General features: G+C 42.8%; 1 long non-coding RNA gene across 3 annotated transcripts; it reads right to left on the reverse strand.

The window, feature by feature from the left end:
• LOC118155379 (uncharacterized) lies at positions 1–25,912 on the reverse strand. 3 transcript variants are annotated; one of them, XR_004745843.3, is made up of 3 exons: positions 25,855–25,912; positions 23,361–23,517; positions 1–254 (listed from the first exon to the last, which is right to left on the reverse strand). It is a non-coding gene; the product is annotated as an uncharacterized LOC118155379 (long non-coding RNA). The 3 variants fall into 3 exon arrangements; XR_004745844.3 differs by lacking the exon at positions 1–254 and adding an exon at positions 15,470–16,106; XR_008482646.2 differs by lacking the exon at positions 1–254 and adding an exon at positions 24,752–24,847 and having other exon boundaries at positions 22,091–23,517.
• Between the last annotated feature and the right edge of the window lie 682 nt (positions 25,913–26,594).

A 26,594-nucleotide genomic window follows, 5' to 3' on the forward strand; every position in this document is an offset into this window, starting at 1 on the left:
TTCGTATCTGAAAGCACACCATCTTAGTCAAAGCCTTGGTAAAATACTCTGTCTCCAATTGTGTCCTTTTATAAAAGAAAACAGATTCTTATTGTACTTATGCAAATAACTATGTTGCTCTAAATTAAGAATACTCACAGATAGTTTCCAAATTCTGGTAAACTCAGGTAGACAGAAAGAAAGAAGCTCAAAATTTTGCTCATAGGAGTATACTTTACTCAATTGTTGAAAGCTCCAAAGAAAAGTTGTCTTGACTGTGAAAAACAAAGGAGAAAGATTGGGCAACATGTTAAGCAAAACATCATAAAAAGAAAATTTTGGTCTTCCATTAGTTTAGTCTATGTAATTAATTCCTGTTTTGCATGATATTTATAATCACATTAGTTTTCCAAGAAAGTCTTGTAAGTTCATTCTCTCTATTATAAAGGCATACTTTCCAAAGTTATCAGAGAGCTGCATTCAAGAGTACTTGTCAGTACAATAGCTGATTATAAACCATCCTTTAAAGAGAATCAAAACAAGACAATTGTCTGTGGATGACAAAGTCTTAGGGTAGCCACAGTTAAAGACATAATTAATGCCAAACGCGGTGGCTCAAGCCTGTAATCCCAGCACTTTGGGAGGCCGAGGTGGGTGGATCACGAGGTCAAGAGATCAAGACCATCCTGGTCAACATGGTGAAACCCCGTCTCTACTAAAAATACAAAAACTTAACTGGGCATGGTGGCGCATGCCTGTAATCCCAGCTACTCAGGAGGCTGAGGCAGGAGAATTGCCTGAACCCAGGAGGCGGAGGTTGTGGTGAGCCGAGATCACGCCATTGCATTCCTGCCTGGGTAACAAGAGCAAAAACTCTGTCTCAAAAAAAAAAAAAAAGACATAATTAACTAGGAATTTGGGTTACTTCTGTGGGATACAACAATTGTATTTAACAATTATAATTATCACTGATAATGTACAATATGTCTTATCAGAATTAAAGGGGTTTTCCATAATTTTGGAATACATACCAATAACATATTTATACAAATACAGCTCAAAGAAAGCCAAACACCATTTCATATTTGACAATGCTTCCTGTATAATTTTAGTATACCAAATAAGCCAAATATATCATTTTTGGACTTTAGGGGGACCTAATATCTAAAGGATTAACTTGATCACCAAAAGATATAATTTAGAATTTGATTTTGGAGTTTGTCAAATATCAAAAGTTTAAAATTGTGATAAAATAAAATTTCAGGTCACTATAAGCCATTCATTTAGCCAAAATGATAACTCAAAGATTTTTAAAAGTTGAAAACCTTTACTCATTGCTAGAGGACTTAGCTTTCCAAATAATCTATTTTATCTCCCTTCTTTTTCTTGTAGTTTATTTAAAAGGCAAACAGAATCTTTCATTTTTTTCAATTTTCCATAAAAATCCTGTTTAGGTGAGGCAAAGTGGCTCATGCCTGTAATCCCAGCACTTTGGGAGGGCAAGGTGGGTGGATTGCCTGAGCTCAGGAGTTTGTGACCAGCCTGGGCAACACAGTGAAACCCTATCTCTACTACAAATACAAAAAATAAACTGGGAGTGGTGGCTTGTGTGTGTAGTTCCAGCTACTCGGGAGGCTAAGGCAGGAGAATCGCTTGAACCAAGGAGGCAGAAGTTGCAGTGAGCTGAGATCACACCACTGCACTCCAGCCTAGGAACAGAGTGAAACTCCATCTCACAAAAAAAAAATCCTGTTCAAGAGAGAAAGCCAAATTTCACCTTTGCATTAGTATATGATTATTATCAAACCCAATTTTAAATAAAGCCTTATAGACAAATCTATCCAATCTTTTTTTTTTTTTTGAGATGGAGTTTCACTCTTGTTACCCAGGCTGGAGTGCAATGGCACGATCTCAGCTCACTGCAACGTCTGCCTCCTGGGTTCAAGCAATTCTCCTGCCTCAGCCTCCCAAGTAGCTGGGACTAAACAAAAGCCCTTTGAGAACAGGGCCAGGAAAGCATGCAGTTTCTAGGGCCTAAGAAGCAGGCACAGCTGGAATGCAAAATAGACCCCCCAAAATTAACAGTCTCATTTTTATACTGAAAGCAAGTTTATTAGAGAAGTAAAGAAACAGAAGAATGACTACTCCATAGGCAGAGCAGCCCTGAAGTCTGCTCCTTGGCTATTTTCATGGTTATTTCTTGATCATATGCTGAACCAGGGGTGGATTATTCATTAGTTTTCCAGGATGTGGGTGGGACTTCCTGGAACTGAGAGTTCTCTTGCTATTATTTTATTTTATTTATTTTTTTGAGACAGAGTCTTGCTCTGTCACCCAGGCTGGAGTGCAATGGTGCAGTCTAGGCTCACTGCAACCTCCGCTTCCTGGGTTCAAGTGATTCTCCTGCCTCAGCCTCTCGAGTAGCTGGGACAACAGGCATGTGCCACCACAGCTAGCTAATTTTTGCATTTTTAGTGGAGACAGGGTTTCACCATATTTGCCAGGCTTATCTCAAATCCCTGACCTCATGATCCACTCACCTTGACCTCCCAAAGTGCTGGGATTACAGGCATGAAGCACTGTGCTCAGCCTATTTTACTTTTATTTTATTTTATTTTTTGAGATTGAGTCTTGCTCTGTCACCCAGGCTGGAGTGCAGTAGTACAGTTTCTGCTCACTGCAACCTCCACTTCCCGGGTTCAAGTGATTCTCCTGTCTCAGCCTCCCTTATGGCTGGGACTACAGGCACACACCACCATGGCCAGCTAATTCTGTATTTTTAGTAGAGATGGGGTTTCACCATGTTGGCCAAGCTAGTCTTGAAGTCTTGACCTCAGATGATCTACCTGCCTCGGTATCCGAAAGTACTGAGATTACAGGCATAAGCAACCATGTCCCTCTTCCTTTTAGACCACATAGGGTAACTTCTAGATATTGCCATGGCATTTGTAAACTGTTATGGTGCTGGCGGGAGTGTTTTTTAGCATGTGAATACCTTATAATTAACATATCATGAGCAATGAGGATGAGCAGAGGTTACTTTGTCACTGTCTTGGTTTTGGCAGGTTTTGGCCGGTTTCTTTACTACATCCTGTTGTTATCAGCAGTGTCTTTGTGATCTGTATCTTGTGCTGGCCTTCTGTCTCATCCTGTGACTAAGAATGCCTAACCTCCTGGGAATGTAGCTCAGCAAATCTCAGCCTCATTTTGCCCAGCTTCTTTTGAAGAGGGAGTCATTCTGGTTCAGACACCTCTGAATATAGCATCAGATCTCACAGGTTTAGAGCTCATTCCTCAAGCTCCCCCAGCCAGTCACAAGTCCAGCCTCCAGAACTTCTAATGGACTGGCTTCAAATTGGGGTTTCCATGATCCCCTCTTTGGGTTTGATTACCCCTCTTTGGGTTCAATTAACTTGCTAGAGCAGCTCACAGAAGTGAGTTTCAGGGAAACACTATTTATGTTTACCAATTTATTATAAAGATTATTAAAAAATATACAGATGAAGAGATGCATGAGGGTGAGAAATGAGGGAAGGGGTACAGAGCTTCTAGGACCTTCCTGGGCACACACCTTCCATGAACCTCCACGTGTTTAGCTATCCAGAAGCTCTCCAAACCCTGTACTTTTAGGTTTATTTGTTTGTTTGTTTTGTTCTTGAGACAGGGTCTTGCTCTATCACCCAGAATGGAGTACAGTGGCATGATCTTGGTTCACTACAGCCTTTACCTCCCAGGCTCAAGTGGTTTTCCCACCTCAGCCTCCTAAGTAGCTGGGACTATAGATGCACCACCAAATCTAGCTAATTTATTATATATATATATATATATATATATATATTTAGTATATAAATATATAATTAGTAAATATATATTTAGTATATAAATATATATTATATATATAGTATATAAAAGTAAATATATTTTATATACTATATATATACTATACTATATATACAAATATATATAAATTTATATATAGTATATATAGTTTTGTTTTTGTTTTTGTGGGGTTTTTTTTTTGGCGGGGGAGGAAGGCAGGAAGGGAGGGAAGAAGGACGGTAGGGAGGAAGGAAGGGATGAAGGAAGGAAGGAAGGAAGGAAGGGAGGAAGCGGGGAGGGAGGGAGGGAGGGAGGGAGGGAGGGAGGGAGGGAAGGGAAGGAAGGAAAAATCAAGCAATGAGAGAGACATTGCCGACCTAGAGGTTTACAAGTTGATTTCTTTTTTTTTTTTTTTTTGAGAGAAGGAAAGAAAAAAAGAAGTAAAGGAGAGGAAGAAAGAGGGAGAGTAAATGGAAATATTGCTTTATTTTGAAAAAAATTGGGTATTGATGGCCAATCAATGTTTCATTTAAGCCTATGGGTAGGTGTGATGTGGTATTGACAGGAATGTATATTTTGTGTATTTGAAGTGGAGAGCTCTATAAATATTTATTAAGTTTACTTGTTCCGGATCTGAGTTCGAGTCCTTGATATTCTTATTAATTTTCTGTCTCATTGTGTCTGAGTCTCTATGTATCTGGGTGTTAGGATCGTTAGCTCTTGTTGTTGCATTGATCCTTTTACCACTATATCTTTGTTGCTTTAAAATCTATTTTATCCGATATGAGAATTGCAACTCCTGCTTTTTATTTATTTATTATTTATTTTTGCTCTCCATTTGGTTGGTAAATCTTTCTCCATCCCTTTGTTTTGAGTCTTTGTGTATCCTTGCATGTGAAACAGGTCTGGATGTAACATGCCATTGGGTTTTGGCTGTGTCTTTTGATTGGGGGATTTAGTCAATTTAAATTTAGGGTTACTGCCATTTGGTGTTGACTGGCTGTTTTATCCACTCGTTGGTGTAAATTCTTCTTTATGTTGGTGCTCTTTACTTTTTGGTGTATTTTTAGAAAGGCTAATACTGATTGTTTCTTTCTGTGTGTAATGCTTCTTTCAGAAGCTCTTGTAAAGCAAGAGCTTTACCACCATTATCTGGTGGTAATAAAATCTCTGAGTTCTTGCTTGTTCATAAAAGATTTTCTTTTTCCTTCAGTTGTGAAGCTTAGTTTGGCTGGATATGAAATTCTGGGCTGAAGGTTCTGTTCTTTGAGGATGTTGAATATTGGCCCCCACTCTCTTCTGGCTTGTAGAGTTTCTGCTGAGAGATCTGCTGTAAGTCTGATAGGCTTGCCTTTGTGGGTAACATGACCTTTCTCTCTGGCTGCCCTTAGTATTTTCTCCTTCGTTTCAACCCTGGTGAATCTAACGATTATGTGCCTTGGGGTTGCTCTTCTTGAGGAATATCTTTGTGGTGTTCTCTGTATTACCTGGGGTTGAATGTTGACCTGCTTTGCTAGTTTAGGAAAATTTTCCTGAATAATATTCTGAAGGGTATTTTCCAGCTTGGATTCATTCTCTCTGTCGCATTCAGGTACACCTATCAAACGTAAATTTGGTCTTTTCACATAGTCCCACATTTCTTGGAGACTTTGCTCATTCCTTTTTGTCCTTTTTTCTCTAATCTTTTCTTCATGTTTTATTTCATTAAGTTGGACTTTGACCTCTGATATCCCTTCTTCTGCTTGAACAATTCGAGTGTTTAAACCTGTGCATACTTCTCGGAGTTCCTGTATTGTATTCTTCAGTTCCATTAATTCACTCATACTCCTCTCTAAGTTGTCTATTCTCAGTAGGATTTCATCAAACCTTTTTTCAAAGTTCCTAGTTTCTTTACGTTGGGCTACAACATGGTCTTTTAACTCACCAAAGTTTGTTATTATCCATTCCTTGAAGAGTGATTTTGTCATCAGGATGAGCTCGTTCTCCATCAAGCCTTGTTCCATTGTTGATGTGGAACTGTGATCATCTTTAGAGAGAGAGGCGTTCTGACTTTGAGTATTCTCAGCTTTTTTGCACTGGTTTCTTCCCGTCATTGTAAATTTATCCTCCTGTCGTCTTTGAAATTACCAACTTTCAGATTAGGTCTCTTGAGTGGACGTCCAGGTTGTTAGTTCCCAGGGCCAGAGCAGTGGCATTAAAACTGATGGTGCTTTTCTGCCCAGGATTCTCCTGTCTGGCTTCCTTCTTGTGTCCGTAGTAGGCGACTCTGCCTTCCCGGGGCTCCAAACCTCGGTCAGAAGGGGAACCGGTCCCGTTTACTCTGCGCCGAGCGCTGCCACACCGAGGTGCCATCACAGCTGCTGCACCGGGCTCTGGTGTCCTGCTGGGGACCCGTGTGGGTCCTCCGAACCTGTTTACTCTGCTCAGAGAGCTGCCGCGCCAAGGTGCCGGCGGAACCGCTGCGCCGGCCACGAGAGTCGCGCTGGCCACCCGTGTGTTTCCTCCACTGGGGGATCTTCTGCTCCGTGAGCGACCAGAATTTGTCTGAAAGTGTGGCATCCTCTAGTTCTTCGCGCCTTCCCTGAGAGCTGCAATCCCGGGATGTTAGCGATTGGCCATCTTGGATCGTTCTCGGTTTTTTTGGTTTTTGTAGAGAGGAGGTCTCCCTATGTTGCCCAGGCTGGTCTTAAATTCCTGGGCTCAAGTGATCTTCCCACCTTGGCACCTCAAAGTGCTGGGACTATGGGCATGAACACCACACCGGTGTCCTTTCGTTTTTTAATGACGGCTTCATGATGTAGTCATAATTGATTAAACCATTGGCCACTGGTAATCAACTTAACCTTCAGCCGCTCTGCCCTTCCCATAGGGTAGTGGGGGTGATGTTGAAAGTCTCAACTTCGTAATCTTGCCTTAGTGTTTCCAGTCACCAGCCTCCACCCTGAAGCTACCTAGCAGTTGCTAGCCCTCAGTCAATTATTAGCATACAAGAAGACATCACTTTGGAAATTCAAAGGATTTGGGGAGTTGTATGCCAGGAAACAGTAATGAAGACCAAAAAACATATTTTTTCACAACATCACAACAGCCTTCTCTTGCTCTGGACACAACTCACCATTGACAACCTTCCAATAGAGAGCTGAAGAAGTATTTCTTTCTTTCTTTCTTTTTTTTTTTTTTTTAATGGAGTCTCCCTCAGTTGCCCAGGCTGGAGTGCAGTGGCGCGACCTTGGCTCACTGCAACCCCTGCCTCCCGGGTTCAAGCGATTCTACTGCCTCAGCCTCCCAAGTAGCTGGGACTACAGGCACGCTCCGCCACGCCCAGCTAATTTTTGTATTTTTAGTAGAGATGGGGTTTCACCATGTCGGCCAGGCTGGTCTCAAACTCCTGACCTCGTGATCCACCTGCCTTGGCCTCCCAAAGTGCTGAGATTACAGGCATGGGCCACTGTGTCTGGCTGCCATTGGAGAAGTATTTCCATGTGTAAATTCTGCCTATACAATCTAAAGAGACCCCCAAAACACTGAAATCCAGAAAATACTAACAATGTGGAAGGACCATGAATCTTCACATACAGTAGTTCCCACATTGTCTGAGGTTTTACTTTCCTGGGGTTTAGTTACCTGCAGTCAACTGTAGTCTGAAAATATTAATAGAAAATTCCAGAAATAAATAATAAATTTTAAGTTGTGTACCATTGTGAATAGCGTGGTATTCACACTAGAGATTTCTTGCCACCCCTCTCTATCTGCCCAAGATGCAAATCATCTGTTTGTCCAGAGCATTCACACTGTATCAATAACCGGCCCATTAATCATCCACATCATCTGCTCCTGACATCCAGTCATCAACATCATCATGGCTTACGATCCATGATCATCAGAAGCAGATGGTCCTTCTTCTGATGTATCATCAGAAGGTCAATGGTAGCCTAATGCTATGTTACAATGTCTGCATCAGTCACTTCCTTCATCTCATCACATAGTCATTTTATTATCTCCCATTACCCAAGAAGGGTGAGTACAGTACAGTCAGGTATTTTAAGAGAGACAGCACATTCACATAACTATTATTACAGTATAACATAATTATTCTATATTATTATTAATTAGTCGTTAACTCTATATTATTATGTTATTGTTAATCTCTTACTCTGCATAATTTATAAATTAAACTATCATAGATATGTATGTATAGGAGAAATATACATAGGATTCAGTACTATCTGTAGCTTCAGACATCCAATGGGGGTCTTGGAACGTATGCCCCATGGATAAGAGGAGACTCGTGTAATTTATCTCAGACAACTATGGTGCTTACCACTTCCTATTTGTGTCCAATTAGCTCCTTAAGACTATATTATAACAGAGAGCTGGAAAGTGAATAAAGCTCTGAAGGGAGAGAGTGAAGGAGTTGTCACTGTAACATTGTGATGTAAAAGCAAACTGCCTTTGGTCCACTCCTCTCATGGGTATTGGAAAAAAGCATTCATCAGATCAAAAATCATGCACATCAGCTAGAGGTTGTGCTGATACCCTCCAGTAAAGATACTGCATTCAGTAGAGAGGAGCTCTGACTGGGGCTATTACCTGATTAAGTCTACAGTAGTCCATCTATTATCCACTATAATCATCTGTTTTTCCAGAGGCCAGACTAGTGAATTGAAGGGTATATGATAGGGAGCATAACCACAGCCAAAATATTAGATACGAAGTAACACTGCTAAAATAAACCGTAGTGTAGCATGATGGTTAATTTTGGGTGTGTTAGCTTGGCTAGGCCATGGTACCCAGATATTTGGTTAAACACTAGTCTAGATGTTGCTGGGAAGGCAGTTTTTAGATGAGATCAACACTTAAATAAGTAAACTTTGAATAAAGAATAAAACAGATTACCTTCCATAATGTGGGTGGACCTCATCCAGTCATTTGAAGGCCTTAAGAGAAAAAGGACTGACTCCCCCAAGGAAGAGGGAATTCTGCCTGCAATCTGCCTGCAGACTCAAGCTGCAACATCAACTCTTCCCTGGGTCTCCAGCCTGCCAGCCTACATTGCATATTTGGGACTTGCCAGCCTCCACAATTACATGAGCCAATTCCTTAAAATAAATCTCTTATATATATACACCATCATGTGTCACAGAGAGACAGGAATATGTCCTAAGAAATGTGTCGTTAGGTGATTTTGCCATTGTGTGAACATCAGAGATTGTACTTACACAAACTTAGATGGTAGCACCTACTACACACCTAGGCTATATGGTATAGCCTGTTGCTCGTAAGCTACAAACCTGTACAGCATGTAATTGTACTGAATCCTGTAGGCAGTTGTAACACAATGTTAAGTATTTGTGTATCTAAACATATCTAAACATAGAAAAGGTACAGTAAAAACGCAGTATTATAATCTTATGGGACAACTGCCAAATATGCAGTCTGTCATTGACTGAAACATCATTATGTGGCACATTACTGTATATACACATATACGTATGTATATACATACACGCACACACATAAATATACACAGTCCATTAACACTGTCTGTGGAGAACACTGACTAATACAGGTAGTTTCAGGAGCTTCCGCCTGGCTCTTCCTATCCTAATAGCTTTTATTCCACAGGTCATGAAATCAGTAAGAGGATTCTGTTAATTTCTATGAGACCCATTGGCTTTAAGGTCCATTCCATCTATCACCTGAGCTCCTTTAGCTCTTATTCTAATCAGGAAGTCATGATGGTATTTTGTTTTCCAATTTCCATGATAGCACAGACTCTACAATCATCTTTGAAAATTCTAGATAGTCTTCTTGTCATTGAATGAACAGTTACCCTGGTAAATGGCAGCAGATCAGCCCCCAGGGAAAGACTGGAGGGATATTTACTATATATAATGACGGTAGGATTGTAGAGTCATTCCTTAAGGGGGACTTAATATACTCCCCTGTATTTAAGTGGTTCTGGTCCTGTAAACTTTGGTCAGGAATCTAGCTAGGTGTGGTGGATGAGGAGAGAGGATCACTTGAGCCCAGGAGTTTGAAGCTGCAGTGAGCTCTAATGGCACCACTGCACTCCAGCCTGGGTGTCAGAGCAAGAAAAGAAAAAGAAAAAATTTAAAACATCAAGATGAGGGACCAGAATTTCTATTGTGGCAGCAGCTAATGTCAGTCTTCTGGTTGCCAGAACTTTATTTAAAAAAAAAAAAAAATTGGCCAGGCACAGTGGCTCACTCCTATAATCCCAGCACTTTGGGAAGCCGAGGCAGTGGACCACCTGAGGTGAAGAGTTTGAGATCAGCCTAGTAGAAACCCTGTCTCTACTAAAAGTACAAAAAAATTAGCTGGATTTGGTGGCAGGTGCTTGTAATCCCAGTTACTTGTGAGGCTGAGGCTGAGAATCTCTTGAACCTGAGAGGCGGAGGTTGCAGTGAACCAAGATTGCACTCAGCCTGGGCAGCTGAGTGAGACTCCAGCTCAAAAAAATAAAATAAAAGTAAAAATCAAGGACCATCCAGTTAGCTGTATCCCATTCCCATAATCAAGGTATAGATCCTTGAAGGTCAAGGCACACTCATTATCACTCTGTCTCTGCTGCCTTTGACACTAATTCTACTCACCTGATCTTGGTTGTCACTTCTGCCATTCTGGAATCTCAACATTAGGATTGACATGAGGGATGTCAGTTCCATGGCAGTGTCACTTACTTTTAATCCAAGTGTACTGAAGACAGACATCACTGACCTACTCAGTGTAGGTGTGTTCCCTTATCAGTGAACTTCTTATTGTCTTAGTGAAAAGAACATCCTCTGGGCCTTCCTAAAGAACACAGTCTGGTGCTGAGTTCTTGAATCTATGTTCCTACCTTCCTGAACTTCCATACCTCTTCTTAAATACTCTAGGGAATTCTAGTATATTGAGCCCATTTATTGTAGGCCATCATCCAGCCCAAGCTCTAAGAAACATCTTTGCAAACTATTAAGATTGTATTTCAATTATCTATTGTAAAATAACAAGCCATCCAAGTTTAAGGACTTAAAACAATAGCAATTTATTACTTCTCACAATTCTGCTTATCTGGGTTAGGCTTAATTAAGGGTTTGCAGATTTAAGGATGGGGGTGGGTGGGTGGGGAAAATAGACTCCATCTCTTGATGTGGGGAGTGCCATATACACAGAAGGAGGGAAGGATTTGATAATGACCTTCTTTGGAAACTGTCTACCAGAGACCAGCTCCAGGCATTTTTGCAAGAATATTGACGCCTGAGTTACTGAAGAGTAGTTTATGTCAATATATTCCCCATTAGCCAGCCTTATATTCTGCCTGGTTCCCTACCCTCACTGCCATGCCTAAAAATCCTGAAATTACTCCCATATGTATTCACTATGTCTTTCACGTTCTTTGATGTGTAGCTTTTTTATTCTGAGACCAATAAGTAAATTTCCACACTCAAGATTTCTAGGAATTGACCTCAGTTATTTGAGGGTGTGATGGAAACAGGTCTTAAGGAGAACAAATGCCGTCTTATGAAGCACCTGCTTCACATGAAAGCACCTACTCACATGAGTCAAAAGGAAATTGTTCTTCCCTGGCAAGAGGAAAGGGGCTGCTTTTGCCACCCAGAACTCAGGAGAATTTGTAAGGTAAAGATTCTTAGGTTTGTCCACCATAATGCTCCTATCCTCTGTCTCAGGGTCCTACTTTTTCCTTATCAGTGCCTTGACTTTGACATAGGAGACCTACCAGATCTGTTCGTTTAGGATTTTTTGCAACTTTGCACTTTATACCTGATCCTGGATTTGATTTTCTCCCCTCCCCTCCCTCCTCCCCTCCCTCCCTTCCCCACCTCCCCTCCTCTCCCCTCCCCTCTCCTCTCCTTTTCTCAACTCACTGCAACCTCTGCCTCCCAGGTTCAAGTGATTCTCCTGCCTCAGCCTCCCAAGTAGCTGAGATTACAGGCACACACCACCATGCCCGGCTAATTTTTGTATTTTTAGTAGAGACGGGGTTTTGCCATGTTGGCCAGGTTGATCTGAGATCGGATCAAACGCCTGATCTCAGGTGATCTGCTTGCCTCAGCCTCTGAAAAGTGTTGGGATTACAGGCGTGAGCCACTGCACCTGGCCCTGGATCTGATTTTCCATGTAGTATTCCCTTTGCCACCAATAAAAGGCTTAATAACTATAATGCCAAATGAAGGGAAGGGTTATTATCTTTCCACTAATTGCCAGCAATGAGGTCCTTATTGCATTCACATAGGTGACGAAGCAAACCCTGAAATCATACCCAGAAGATCTCTTTTGTACTGAATATCAGCTTATGTTCCCTAGAAAACACATCAAAGCATGAATCAAAGGTTGTATGCTGATGCTTTCTTCGGGGTTGCAATCCCAAGGACGTAAAAGTCTGACTTCGGTATTGTGTTAACTCCTCCCATCGGGCAGTTGCTGGGGAAATCAGAGCCTCATATCCTTAGCTGGGTCAGACACGAGTGTTTCAGTTGCTGTGGTCCTCATTATAGCAAGCTAATCAAGTTCATGCCAAACACTAGCACTTGTCTCCCCATGAAGCTGAGGCAGCCAATAATATCTGGAGATGAGACAACAATGTTGGTTGCTGGGGCCCTTTGGTCCCATATGATAGAACAATATGTTTTTCTTGAGCTATTCATCTGCTTTCAGTAAAATTGCAAAAGGTTTTGATTTTTAATTCTAAAATCTGTTTCTGTAAATTTTCAGCCATCTTCCAAACTACAGCTTTTTTATTTACAGACTCCATTTAATTTTCCTAGTTTCCAGTTAGAAATAGTCTAATGAAGACACTCCAGTCTTCATTTAGAATGATTATTTCATTTCTCAAGGTAGAGATTTCCTCTTGAAGCTTCTCAGGTGCGTCTCAGAATTTCACCATTTGCTGTTGATATAGTTTAGATTTTTGTCTTGCCTAAATCTCATGTTGAATTGTAATACCCAGTGCTGGAGGTGGGGCCCTAGTGGAAGGTATTTGGATCATGGGGGTGGACCCCTCACAGCTTGGTGCCGCTTCATGATATTGAGTTCTGACGAGATCTGGTCATTTAAAAGTGTGTGTATCCCCCCTTGACTCTCTCTTGCTCCTGCTTTGAATGTGTGATATGCCTATTCCAGCCTTGCTTTCTACTATGAGTAAAAGCTCTCTGAGGCCTTCCCAGAAGCAAATGCTGCTATGCTTCCTGTCTAGTCTATAGCCTGTAGAACTGGGGGCCAATTAAAACTCTTTTCTTTTCTTTCTCTCTCTCTCTCTCTCTCTCTTTTTTTCTGAGACAGGATCCTGCTCTGTTACCCAGCAGGCTGGAGTTCAATGGTGTGATCTTAGCTCACTGTATCCTCAACCTCCTAGGTTCAAGTGATCCTCCTGCCTCAGCCTCCTGAGTAGCTGGGACTAAGGTGCATGCCACCACACCTAATTTTCTATTTTTTGTAGAGATGGCATTTTGCCATGTTGCCCAGGCTGGTCTCGGACTCCTGAGCTTAAGTGATCTGCCTGCCTCAGCCTTACAAAGTGCTGGAATTAGAGGCAAGAGCCACCATGCCCAGCTAAACCTCTTTTCTTACAAATTACTCAACCTCAGGTATTTCCTTTTTATTTCTTTTTTTCTTTTTTTTGAGATGGAGTCTGATCTGTCGATAGACTGCAGTGTAGTGGTGCGATCTTGGCTCACTGCCACCTTCGTCTCCCGGGTTCAAGCGATTCTCCTGCCTCAACCTCCTGAGTAGCTGGGACTGCAGGCACATACCACCACGTCCAGCTAATTTTTGTATTTTTAGTAGAGAAGGGGTTTCACCATGTTGGCCAGGATGGTCTCAAACTCCTGACTGATCTGCCTGCCTCGGCCTCCCAAAGTGCTGGGATTATAGGTGTGAGCCACTGTGCCCAGCCAGGTATTTGTTTATAGCAATATAATAATGCCTAATATAGAAAATTGGTACCAAGGAGTGGGGTATTGCCATAAAGGTACCTGAAAATGTGAAAGCAGCTTTGAAACTGGGTAACGGGCAGAGGTTGGAAGACTTTGGAGGGCTCAGAAGTGATGAAGATCAGGGAAACTTCTTCTCAGAGACTGGTTGAATAAATGGTTGTGACCAAAATGCTCATAGTGATATGGACAGAGAAGTCCAGGGTGCTGAGGTCTCAGATGGAAATGAGAAACATATTAGGAAGTGGAGCAAAGATTGCTCATATCATGCCTTAGCAAAGAGCTTGGCTGGATTCCATTCATGCCCTAGGTATTTGGCAGAAGAAATTCCTAAGCAACAAAGTGTTCAAGATGTGCCCTGTCTGCTTCTAATAGCCTATGTTCAGATGCAGGAGCAAAGGAATGACTTAAAGTTGGAACTTATATTTAAAGGAAAACAGAGCATAAGTGTTGGGAAAATTTGCAGCCTAGACTTGTGGCAGAGAAAGGAAAAACTTTTTCTTTTTTTATTTCAATTATTTTTGGGAAACAGGTGGTTTTTGATTACATGGATAAGTTCTTTGGGTGATTTCTGAGATTTTGGTATGCCTATCACCTGAGCAGTGTACACTGTACTCAGTGTATAGCCTTTTATCCTTCGCCTCCTTCCTTCTCTCCCCCAAGTCCCTAAAGGCCATTATATCATTCTAATACCTATGCATCCTCATACCTTAGCTCCCACTTATAAATGAGAATATCCAATATTTGAATTTCCATTCTTGAGTTACTTCACTTAGAATAATGGTCTCCAACTCCATCCATGTTGCTATAAATGCCATTATTTTATTCCATTTTATGGCTGAGTAGTATTCCATGGTATATACATACCACATTTTCTTTCTTTTTTTTTTTGAAATGCTGTCTTGCCCTGTCACCCAGGCTGGAGTGCAGTGGGGCAATCTCGACTCACTGCAACCACCACCACCCAGTTCAAGCAATTCTCTGCCTCAGCCTCTCAAGTAACTGGGATTACAGGTGCCCACCACCATGCCTATATTTTAAAAATTACTCCAAAATATTTTAAATAATTGATTAAAAATTAAAAAGCAGCTAGGTGTGGTGTCTTGTACCTGCAGTTCCACTTACTCTGGAGGGTGAAACAATAGGATCATTTGAGCCCAGGAGTTCCAGGCTGCAGTGAGCTATGATTGTGCCCCTGTACTCCAGTCTGGGTGACAGAATGAGACACTGTCTCTAAAATAAATACATAAATAAATAGGGCAGGCATGGTGGCTCAGGCCTGTAATCTCAACACTTTGGGAAACTGAGGCGGATGAATTGCTTGAGCCTAGGGATTCGAGACTAGCCTGGGCAACATGGCAACACCCAGTATTTACAAAAAGAATACAGAAATTAGCTGTATTTGGTAGTATACACCTGTAGTCCTATCTACTTGAGAAGCTGAGGTGGGGGGATCAATTGAGTCCAGGAGGTCGAGGCTGCAGTGAGCTGTGATGGTGCCACTGCACTCCAGCCTGGAGATGGAGCGAGATTCTGTCTCAAAAATAAAATAAAATTCTCAAGCAATTACTAGATGAAAAAGAAGAAAAGTAAAAAAAATTAAAAATAAAACCACAAATTATAGACATTAAAAAGTTTTAAATAAAAATTATTTAAAGCTGCTATATTTTGTTTTTGAAAATTTAATCAAATCTCATTAATTAAAAAAAAACCTCTGCCATTTTAGTGCTCAAGATCCATCTAAATGTCAATAGGAAGAATTTGTACCATGCTCCACCCATATTACACGTAGATCTATCCATACACAGATAAGAAAAGATTTATTCCATTGGAAAACATTCCATGCTGCCATGTCTAACTGTTGTTGTGAATAACAAGGTAATTTGCAAACACTTTCAGTTTGGAAAAGTAATTGAAGCTGAAAGAGAAGCAAGAAATTGACACTGGGCACCTCCAGGAAATGATACTCTGTTATTCAAAAATTAATTGCCTTAATGCTATCAGAAAGGATTTGGCAAATCAATTAAGTTGTCTTTTTTCTTACCTAAGTGTTTCTACCTCTCTGCCCTTTCCAGACTCCAAAGCGGTGTCTGTCTCTGATGTTGGTAGTGATAACAACCTGTAAACCTTTACAGCAATCAACACAGTCCATTTTTGTTTCTAGAACACAGGGCAAGACATTTTAGAAGCATTCCCTGTAGCCTGAATGGTGCAAGTCCTGGAGCAGATGTTTATTATTATGGGTCAGGCTGATCAGCCCTGAGCTTCAGATTCCAGGTGATAGAGGCACTCACGTCATCCTTATTTTTCTTGTGTTTGTGGTACGCAGCGTCCTCTAAAACACAGGATCTAGGTCTAAGGATAATAGTAGTAGTAAGGGCTCAGATACTGAGGGATATTTGAAACATTTTGTCTGCATCTCTCGTTTCTGAGTTTGGATAACAGGAGTTCAACTAGAGAAAGATAATAGTATTTTGATAATGGAACCAAAAGCATTTACTGATAGACCAGATATGGGTTATAAGAGAAAAAGAGAAATCAAAAATGACACCAAGCTTTTCTGCCTGAACAACAAGAAAAATGGAATTGTCATTTACTGAAAGAGGGAGGACAACAGAAGGTACTGGCCATTTTTAGACGTATCAAGTTTGAGATGGCTATGGACCTCCAAATGGAGATGTCAAGTTCAGAGGAGAGGCCAGACTAAGGACAAATTTCAAAATCATCAGTGAGGCCAGGTGCAGTGGCTCATGGCTATGATCCCAGCACTTTGGGAGGCCAAGGCAGGTGGATCGCCTGAGGTTGGGCATTCAAGACCAGCCTGACCAACATGGGAAACCCTGTCTGTACTAAAAATACAAAGGTGCCTCGTTAGTGCAGTAGGTAGTGCGTCAGTCTCATAAAAATACAAAAAAATTAGCTGAGCATGGTGGCACATGCCTGTAATCCCAGCTACTCAGGAGTCTGAGGCAGAATACTTGAATCTGGGAGGTGGAAGTTGCAGTAAGCCAAGATCGCGCCATTGCACTCCAAGAGTGAGACTCAGTCTCAAAAAAAATAATAATAATAATTAAAAAATCATCAGTGATACAGAAGCCAAGAACTAGACAAGATCTCCTAGGATGAGTCAAAACAAAGAAGAGGTCCAAGGACTCTTACTGTTCCTCCTAGCTGAACTCCACAAGAGCTAGCCTCAACCATGCAGAGAGTGGAAGGAACGTGTGTACTGACAGAGCAGGAACAGACAAATACCACCAGTTTAAATTCCAGCTCCCTTTGTAGCCTCACGCATTTCAGGAAATCACTTTTCACTGCAAGTAGCGGAAAGAGCAAACAGTAAAACAGATAAAACAGCTCAGGCACAGAGGGAGGTGGGGGGAAAGTCTTTTGGGTCACTGCCAAACTTCACCCTCATACAGTGGTCCCCAGTAAAACAGTGGGCCTTACTAAGCACATTCCTTTCCCTTCAGGTCCACTAAGAAAGGGAAGCTAAAAGCAGACCTGGGGGGATATGCCTGCAGCTGCAGAAAGATGCATGGGAGAACAAGCACACAACTCTCCTTCCCAGATAAGCACAACAAAGAGACACAGAAGCAGTCCAAGCCTCTGATAAACTCTCCCACCCTGAATCCTTAAAAACTAGTAGTCTGTAAGAGAGTGTGCCTCTGACCTAACTTGGCCAAAAGGCACCTCTCAAGTTTTTCTCTAAAATAAATCTGTCTTGGCAGGGCGTGGTGGCTCACACCTGCAATCCCAGCACTTTGGGAGGCTGAGGCAGGCAGATCCTGAGGTCAAAAGATTGAAAACATCCTGGCCAACATGGTGAAACCCCGTCTCTACTAAAAATCCAAAAAAACAAAAAAATTTAGCTGGGCGTGGTGGCGCATGCCTTTAATCCCAGCTACTCAGGAGGCTGAGGCAGGAGAATCAGTTGAACCAGGGAGTTGTAGGTTGCAGTGAGCCAAGATTGTGCCACTGCACTCCAGCCTGGCGACAGAGCGGGACTTCATCTCAAAAAAAATAAATAAATAACGGCCGGGAGCAGTGGCTCATGCCTGTAATCTCAGCACTTTGGGAGGCCAAGGTGGGCGGATAACCTGAGGTCAGGAGTTCAAGGCCAGCCTGGCCAATATGGTGAAACCCCGAATCTACTAAAAATACAAAAAATTAGCTTTGCTTGGTGGCAGTTTCCTGTAATCCCAGCTACTCAGGAGGCGGAGGCAGGAGAATTGCTTGAACCTGGGAGGTGGAGGCTGCAGTGAGCCAAGATCGTGCCATCGCACTCCTACCTGGGCAACAAGAGCAAAACTCTGTCTCAAAAAAAAAAAAGTGAAATAAAAAACCTTTCTTCAATGGCAAGCCATTTTTTCTTGTTTCTTTCCTCTTTCTTTAATTCTTACAGGTACCTGGATGACAACATGGAGCACAGCCACCAGCAGACCTGGAACGTTAGCCCCTAGACCATGATATAAGGCAAAAGTAAACTTCTAACTTGTTCCAGCCATTGAATGATTGTTCATTTTGTTATAGCAGCCCAACCTTACCCTGGGTGACAAAACTTACGGAGGTTCTCGCACCCAAGATAGTCCAGAAGAAGAGAAGGGACAGTTGACTGTTCCTTCTGCTTAAGGGTGGCAATGGTAACCGAAATCATAATGTTTGTCCCTTTGTGTCTGGCTAGGATAGGCAAATTCATAGAGAAAGGAGAATAAAGGTTACCAGGGGCTGGAGGCTGGAGGTAGAGGGGAAAGGAGAGTTACTGCTAAATGGGTACAGAATTTTTTGGGTTTTTTTGAGACAGGTTCTTGCTCTATTGCCCACAGGCTGGTCTTGCTGTGTTACCCACAGTGCAGTGGCGTGATCTTGGTTCACTGCAGTTTTGACATCCTGTGCTCAAGCCATCTTTCCACCTCAGCCTCCTAAGTAGCTGGGACTACAGGCACGCATGCCACCATGCCTGGCTAATTTTCTGTATAATTGGTAGAGATGGGGTTTTGTCATGTTGCCCAGGCTGGTCTCAAACTCTTGAGCTCATGCAAGCCGCCTGCCTCGGCCTCCCAAAGTGCTGAGACTACAGCACAATGAAAGCTAAAAAACTTCCTATTAGACTGGGCTCGGTGGCTCAGGCCTGTAATCCCAGCACTTTGTGGGGGCCAAGGCAGGACTATAACAAGGTCAGGAGTTTGAGACCAGCCTGACCAACATGGTGAAACCCCGTCTCTACTAAAACTACAAAAATTAGTCAGGTATGATGGCACCAGCCTGTAATCTCAGCTACTTGGGAGGCTGAAGCAGGAGAATTGCTTGAACCTGGGAGGCAGACGTTGCAGTGAGCCAAGACCGCGCCACTGCACTCCAGCCTGAGCAACAGAGTGAGACTCCATGTAAGAAAGAAAAAACTTCCTATTGGGTACTATGGTAACATAGGGGTGACAGGACAATAGAAGCCCAAACCTTAGCATCATGCAATCTACACTTGTAACAAACTGTGGAGATACAAAACAAGATGGCCGATCGCTAACATCCCGGGATTGCAGCTCTCAGGGAAGGTGCGGAGAACTAGAGAACGCCACACTTTCAGACAAATTCAGGTCGCTCACGGAGCAAAAGATCCCCCAGTGGAGGAAACACACGGGTGGCCAGAGCGACTCTCGTGGCCGGCGCAGCGGTTCCGCAGGCACCTTGGCGCGGCAGCTCTCTGAGCAGAGTAAACAGGTTCGGAGGACCCACACGGGTCCCCAGCAGGACACCAGAGCACGGCGCAGTGGCTGTGACGGCACCTCGGCGTGGCAGCGCTCGGCGCAGAGTAAACGGGACCGGTGCCCCTTCTGACCGAGGTTTGGAGCCCCGGAAAGGCAGAGTCGCCTACTACGGACACAAGAAGGAAGCCAGACAGGAGAATCCTGGGCAGAAAAGCACCATCAGTTTTAACGCCGCTGCTCTGGCCCTGGGAACTAACAACCTGGACTTCCACTCAAGAGACCTAATCTGAAAGTTGGTAATTTCAAAGACGACAGGAGGATAAATTTACAATGATGGGAAGAAACCAGCATAAAAAAGCTGAGAATACTCAAAGTCAGAACGCCTGTCCCTCTAAAGATGATCACAGTTCCACATCGACAATGGAACAAGGCTTGATGGAGAAACGAGCGCATCCTGATGACAGAATCACTCTTCAAGGAATGGATAATAACAAACTTCGGAGAGTTAAAAGACCATGTTGTAGCCCAACATAAAGAAACTAAGAACTTTGAAAAAAGGTTTGATGAAATCCTATTGAGAATAGACAATTTAGAGAGGAGTATGAGTGAATTAATGGAACTGAAGAATACAATACAGGAACTCCGAGAAGTATGCACAGGTTTAAACACTCGAATTGTTCAAGCAGAAGAAAGGTTATCAGAGGTCAAAGTCCAACTTAATGAAATAAAACGTGAAGAAAAGATTAGAGAAAAAAGGATAAAAAGGAATGAGCAAAGTCTCCAAGAAATGTGGGACTATGTGAAAAGACCAAATTTACGTTTGATAGGTGTACCTGAATGCGACGGAGAGAATGAATCCAAGCTGGAAAATACCCTTCAGGATATTATTCAGGAAAATTTTCCTAAACTAGCAAAGCAGGTCAACATTCAACTTCAGGTAATACAGAGAACACCACAAAGATATTCCTCAAGAAGAGCAACCCCAAGGCACATAATCGTTAGATTCACCAGGGTTGAAACGAAGGAGAAAATACTAAGGGCAGCCAGAGAGAAAGGTCATGTTACCCACAAAGGCAAGCCTATCAGACTTACAGCAGATCTCTCAGCAGAAACTCTACAAGCCAGAAGAGAGTGGGGGCCAATATTCAACATCCTCAAAGAACAGAACCTTCAGCCAAGAATTTCATATCCAGCCAAACTAAGCTTCACAACTGAAGGAAAAAGAAAATCTTTTATGAACAAGCAAGAACTCAGAGATTTTATTACCACCAGATAATGGTGGTAAAGCTCTTGCTTTACAAGAGCTTCTGAAAGAAGCGTTACACACAGAAAGAAACAATCTTTCTAAAAATACACCTTTCTAAATATACACCAAAAAATACACTAAAAATACACCAAAAAGTAAAGAGCACCAACATAAAGAAGAATTTACACCAACGAGTGGATAAAACAGCCAGTCAACACCAAATGGCAGTAACCCTAAATTTAAATTGACTAAATCCCCCAATCAAAAGACACAGCCAAAACCCAATGGCATGTTACATCCAGACCTGTTTCACATGCAAGGATACACAAAGACTCAAAACAAAGGGATGGAGAAAGATTTACCAACCAAATGGAGAGCATAAATAAATAAATAAATAAATAAAAAGCAGGAGTTGCAATTCTCGTATCGGATAAAATAGATTTTAAAGCAACAAAGATACAGTGGTAAAAGGATCAATGCAACAACAAGAGCTAACGATCCTAACACCCAGATACGAGACTTAGATTGAATGAGACAGAAAATTAATAAGGATATCAAGGACTCGAACTCAGATCCGGAACAAGTAAACTTAATAAATATTTATAGAGCTCTCCACTTCAAATACACAAAATATACATTCTTGTCAATACCACATCACACCTACCCATAAGTTCAAATGAAACATTGATTGGCCATTATTAATACCCAATTTTTTTCAAAATAAAGCAATATTTCCATTTACTCTCCCTCTTTCTCTTCCTCTTTCTTCCTCTCCTTTACTTCTTTTTTTCTTTTTTTCTTTCCTTCTCTCAAAAAAAAAAAAAAAAAAGAAATCAACTTGTAAACCTCTAGATCCAGGTCGGCAATGTCTCTCTCATTGCTTAATTTCCTTCCTTCCCTTCCCTCCCTCCCTCCCTCCCTCCCCGCTTCCTCCTTTCCTTCCTTCCTTCATCCCTTCCTTCCTCCCTACCGTCCTCCTTCCCTCCCTTCCTGCCTTCCTCCCCCCACCCCCAAAAAAATAAAACAAAACAAAACAAAAAAAACTGTGCATGTATCCCGTGAATCCAAATAAATAAATAAGAGCCACTCCCATCATCCTATGTTCCTTTCCCTGCTTTATTTTTTCTTTCTTTATTTTATTTTTTAAAGAGATAGAGGTTGCTCCATGTTGGTCAGGCTGGTCTCGAACTCCTGACCTCAGGTGATCTGCCCTCCTTGGCCTCCCAAAGTGCTGGGATTACAGGTGTGAGCCACCACGCCCGGCCCTCCTGCTTTATTTTTTAGAATTTAGAATCCCCTGAAATTGCATTATTCAATTTCAAATAAATATATTTACTTATTTATATATATTTATATTTAAATAAATAAATAAATAAATAAATTTGTTCACATATAATCTGTCTCCCTCACCCAGAAATGGAAGCTCTAGGAGGACTAGGTCTTAGTCATTTCATTGTTGTGCTTCCAGGACCTAGCACTGTGACTGATACTTAGTAGATGTTCAATGCATGTTTATTGAATAATTAAATTAGAAATTATATCCAGTTTTTTAAAAAGTCTTATTTCGTCCAGGTGTGGTGGCTGACGCCTATAATCCCAGCACTTTGGGAGGCTGAGGCGGGCATATCATGAGGTCAGGAGCTTGAGACTAGCCTGGCCAATATGATGAAACCGTGTCTCTACTAAAAACACAAAATAATTAGCCGGGTGTGGTGATGCCTGCCTGTAGTCCCAGCTACTTGGGAGGCTGAGGCAGAAGAACTGCTTGAACCCAGAAGGCGGAGGTTGCAGTAAGCTGGGATCGTGCCACTGCACTCCAGCCTGGGCAACCAGAGTGAGACCCCGCCTCAAAAAAAAAAAGAAGTTTTATTTCTGAGTTTGTGGACTGAGAATTCATACCTGCAACAGAAGCCAGTTATCAACTTCCCCTCTTCCAACCTGGACCTATGCCATCCTCTTTACATGGAGATTTTCAGGAAATTGTGAATAAGGAGGCAAGTATGACAGTCTGGAAGAGTTGACCCAGTTGAAGCTAAATGTCCCCTCTCTGAACTTCCATGATCTCAGTGGACAGCACAATTCATTCATCCACTGTTCTGTCAATGGATAGCTATTTATTTTTCTTTGTTATTGTTTTTGTTTGTTTGTTTGTTTTTCTGAGACGGAGTTTCACTCTTGTTGCCTAGGCTGGAGTGCAGTGGTATGAACTTGGCTCATTGCAACCTCCACCTCCCAGGTTCAAGCGATTCTCCTGCCTCAGCCTCCTGAGTAGCTGGGATTACAGGTGTCCACCACCACATCTGGCTAATTTTGTATTTTTATTAGAGACGGGGTTTCACCATGTTTGCCAGGCTGGTGGTAAACTCCTGACCTCAAGTGATCTGCCCGCCTTTGCCTCCCAAAGTTCTGGGATTACAGGTGTGAGCCACCTCAATTGGCCAGCTATTTATTTATCTTATTTTTCTTTTGCAACTATGAACAATACTCCCAGAAACATTCTCTTCTCCCACTGCTCCCTCAGGGGCACGCCCACCTGCTGCTGCCAAAGACACATGGAGGAAGACTCCATAAGAGCAGAAGGGAAAAGTTTTGACAGTGTAGACATTCAGAAAACACAGGTATGTTCAAGAGAGTTCAGGAAACATCAGTCACGGTCCTCACTTTAGATTCCCAGTAGCTGATGACACTGTTGCTAGTTTCTCCTGCTCTTTCTTCTTCAGGCTTCCATGAAACCATTCTCTCCTCTCCACTCTCTTGCTCATGGATCCCTTGCAGGCATCTGCTCCTTGACCAGATGTGTTAGTCTGTTCTCAGACTGCTAAAAAGAAATATTCGAGACAGGTAATTTAGAAGAAAATAGGTTTAATTGGTTCATGGTTCTACAGGCTGTACAGGAAGCGTTACATCTTCTGCTTCTGGGGAAGGCTCAGGAAGCTTCCAATCATGGCAGAAGGCAGAAGAGGAACAAAGCGTCTCACATGGCAGGAACAGGAGCAAGAGAGAGGTCTTGGGGGGAAGTGCAGCACACTTTTAAACAACCACAGCTCACAAAAGTTCACTATTGGGAGGACAGTATCTAGTGGGAAAGTGCTAAACCATTCATGAGGAACCGCCCCCATGGTCCAGTCACCTCCCACTAGGCCCCACCTACAACACTGGGGGACTACAATTTCACATGAGATTTGGGCGGGGACACAGATCCAAACCATATCACCAGTCCTCTGTTGGATGGAGTTCTTGGCTCAAGAAGATGACCGGGAGGCTGAGGCACAAGAATGCCTTGAACCTGGGAGCTGAGATTGTGCCACTGCCCTCCAGCCTGGGTGACAGAGCAAGACTCTGTCACACACACACACAAGAAGTGGCATTGTCTCTTCTTTCTCTAGGCTTCCAAGATAATATCATACCCAAGGCTTTAAATACCACATTCCTGCTGACATTCTCCACAAAACTCTGTCTTCATCCCAGAACTCACTTCTAAGAGATCTACAGAATAGAGCCTGCTGCCTACATGATGTCTCAACCAGATGCCCCGAGGCATCTAGAACTTAACATGTCACAACAAAACTCTTGGTGTTGTCTCTGAAACCTGCCCCTCTAGTCTTCCCTTTTGCTGGAAATGCTACCACCATACACATAGCTGAGCACACTGACCATAATTTCTTCCTTTCCCTCACCACCTCCCAAATTCAATCCATCCCTAAGTCCTGTTTATTTTACCTCCAAAATAGATGTCCAATCTGTCCATCTTTTTCCACTGCAATCTTTTAACCATCATCTCTCATCTAGATGCCTGCAATAACGTCCTAAATGATCTCTCTGCCTTTACTCTGGCCCCCTGTAGTCTTTTCTCCTTCTAACAGCCAAAGAAATCTTAAAAATATAAATCCAGGGCTGGGTGAGGTGGCTCACACCTATAATCCCAGCACTTTAGGAGGCTGAGGCGGGTGGATCACCTGAGGTCAGGAGTTCAAGACCAGTCCTGGCCAATATGGTGAAACCCCATCTCTAGACATATTGTGTGTAATATTTGGCTGGGTACAGTGGCTTACATCTGTAATCTTAGCACTTTGGGAGGCTGAGGTGGGTGGATCACAAGGTCAGAAGTTCGAGACCAGCCTCCCGAGCAACATGGTGAAACCCCATCTCTAAAAGAAAAAAGAAAAGAAAATAATGTTTTTTCTTTTTTAAAAAATAAATAACATTTTCCCCAATAATGTTACTTGCCTGCTTAAAAACTGCCACTGGAGATGTCCCAAGCTTGTATCCCTGGGCTTATACCCACCTTGCTGCTCAGCCTGCTAGCTAGCCCCCAAAAGGTTGTAGCCAAATGTGGTCTCTCCTTCTCCCACCCCAAAAGACTCAAATGCTGTGGTGACAACTGCTACCAGGAGAACAAGTTCTTCCCCAGTTCCTTGAAGTGATTTTGAAGACCACCCTGGGCCCAACTCCTACAGAGCCACCCCCTCCCTACAGCTTCAGGCCTGAAGAATATACTGGGGACCAGAGGGACATTGACAACCAGGCCTTCTGAGTCACCTCCTGCCTGGAATCTTGCCGTCAGCAGCCTCCTCCCCACTGCCCCCTGGATCAAGCTAGAGACTGTTGGCACCTCAGGAATGTCCCTGCCCATCCTGCCATGTCTCTGTTCATTCTCAGATTCAACTTACTGCTTTTTCTGCCTCTGTTTCCACCCCAGCTATCTCTCTTGTCCTGAGGGATAGGCTGGAGTGACAGTATCTGCCCACCCCCCAACCCAAGAAAGAGGCTGCCAGAAGGAAATTGCTGACCATCGGAGGTGCCCAGCAGCAGAATAGGCTACGCTGAGGGGTAGTGAGAGCCCCATTTCTGGAGGCATACAAATCTTCACTGGACAGCCAGCTCTGAAATTTCATCAGGGCACTTCTACACCTGTGGGAGATTGGACTGGATGAGCTCTGAGTCAGCTCCAATCCTACCTGAATACAGAACTAATTGTACTCACCCCAACACATGATAAACACATGTCCTCACTGGAAAAAAAAAAAAAACAACCTGCCACTGGCTTCTTTCCCATTGTACTTTGAAAAAACTCCATATCCACAGTAGGATTTACCAGCTCTGCACGTTTGGTACAAGTTTGGCCCCTGCCATCCCTGGCAACGTCTTCACTTACCCTCAGCTATACTGGCCTCTTCTCCATTTCTTGAACACTCCATGTTCTATTCCATCTCAAAGTCTTCCCCTTCTCCTCTGCCCAGAACATTCTTGGCTAAGTCACATGGCTAAGTCCTTCTTGACCTTCAGGTCTTGGCACCTTCTCTGAGGGTTTTTCCCTGACCGGCTCTATCTAAATGAGTCCCCCTGCCTTCTCCTCTACCCTAGCATTGTCTGTCTCTGTGACATGTCTTTTAATTCACAGTCCTTGCTTTTTGGCTGTCTTTTCCATTGCATTGCTGGCTTCATAAGGACTGTGATCATGGCTTTTCTTTTCTCTCTTTTCTCTCTCCCTTTCTTTCTTTCTTTTTCTTTTCTTTTCTTTTTTTTTTTTTTTTTGAGACGGAGTTTCGCTCTTCTTACCCAGACTGGAGTGCAATGGCACAAACTCACCACAACCTCCGCCTCCTGGGTTCAGGCAATTCTCCTGCCTCAGCCTCCTGAGTAGCTGGGATTACAGGCACGCACCACCGTGCCCAGCTAATTTTTTGTATTTTTAGTAGAGATGGGGTTTCACCAAGTTGACCAGGATGGTCTCGATCTCTTGACCTTATTATCCACCCACCTTAGCCTCCCAAAGTGCTGGGATTACAGGTGTGAGCCACTGTGCCCGGCCTTTCTTTTACTTTCTCTCTCTCTCTCTCTCTTTTTTTTTTTTTCCCAGAGGCAGGGCCTTATTCTCTTGCCGAGGCTGGAGTG

The sequence above is a fragment of the Callithrix jacchus genome, chromosome 7 (assembly GCF_049354715.1).
Source record: "Callithrix jacchus isolate 240 chromosome 7, calJac240_pri, whole genome shotgun sequence".
Taxonomy (NCBI): domain Eukaryota; kingdom Metazoa; phylum Chordata; class Mammalia; order Primates; family Cebidae; genus Callithrix; species Callithrix jacchus.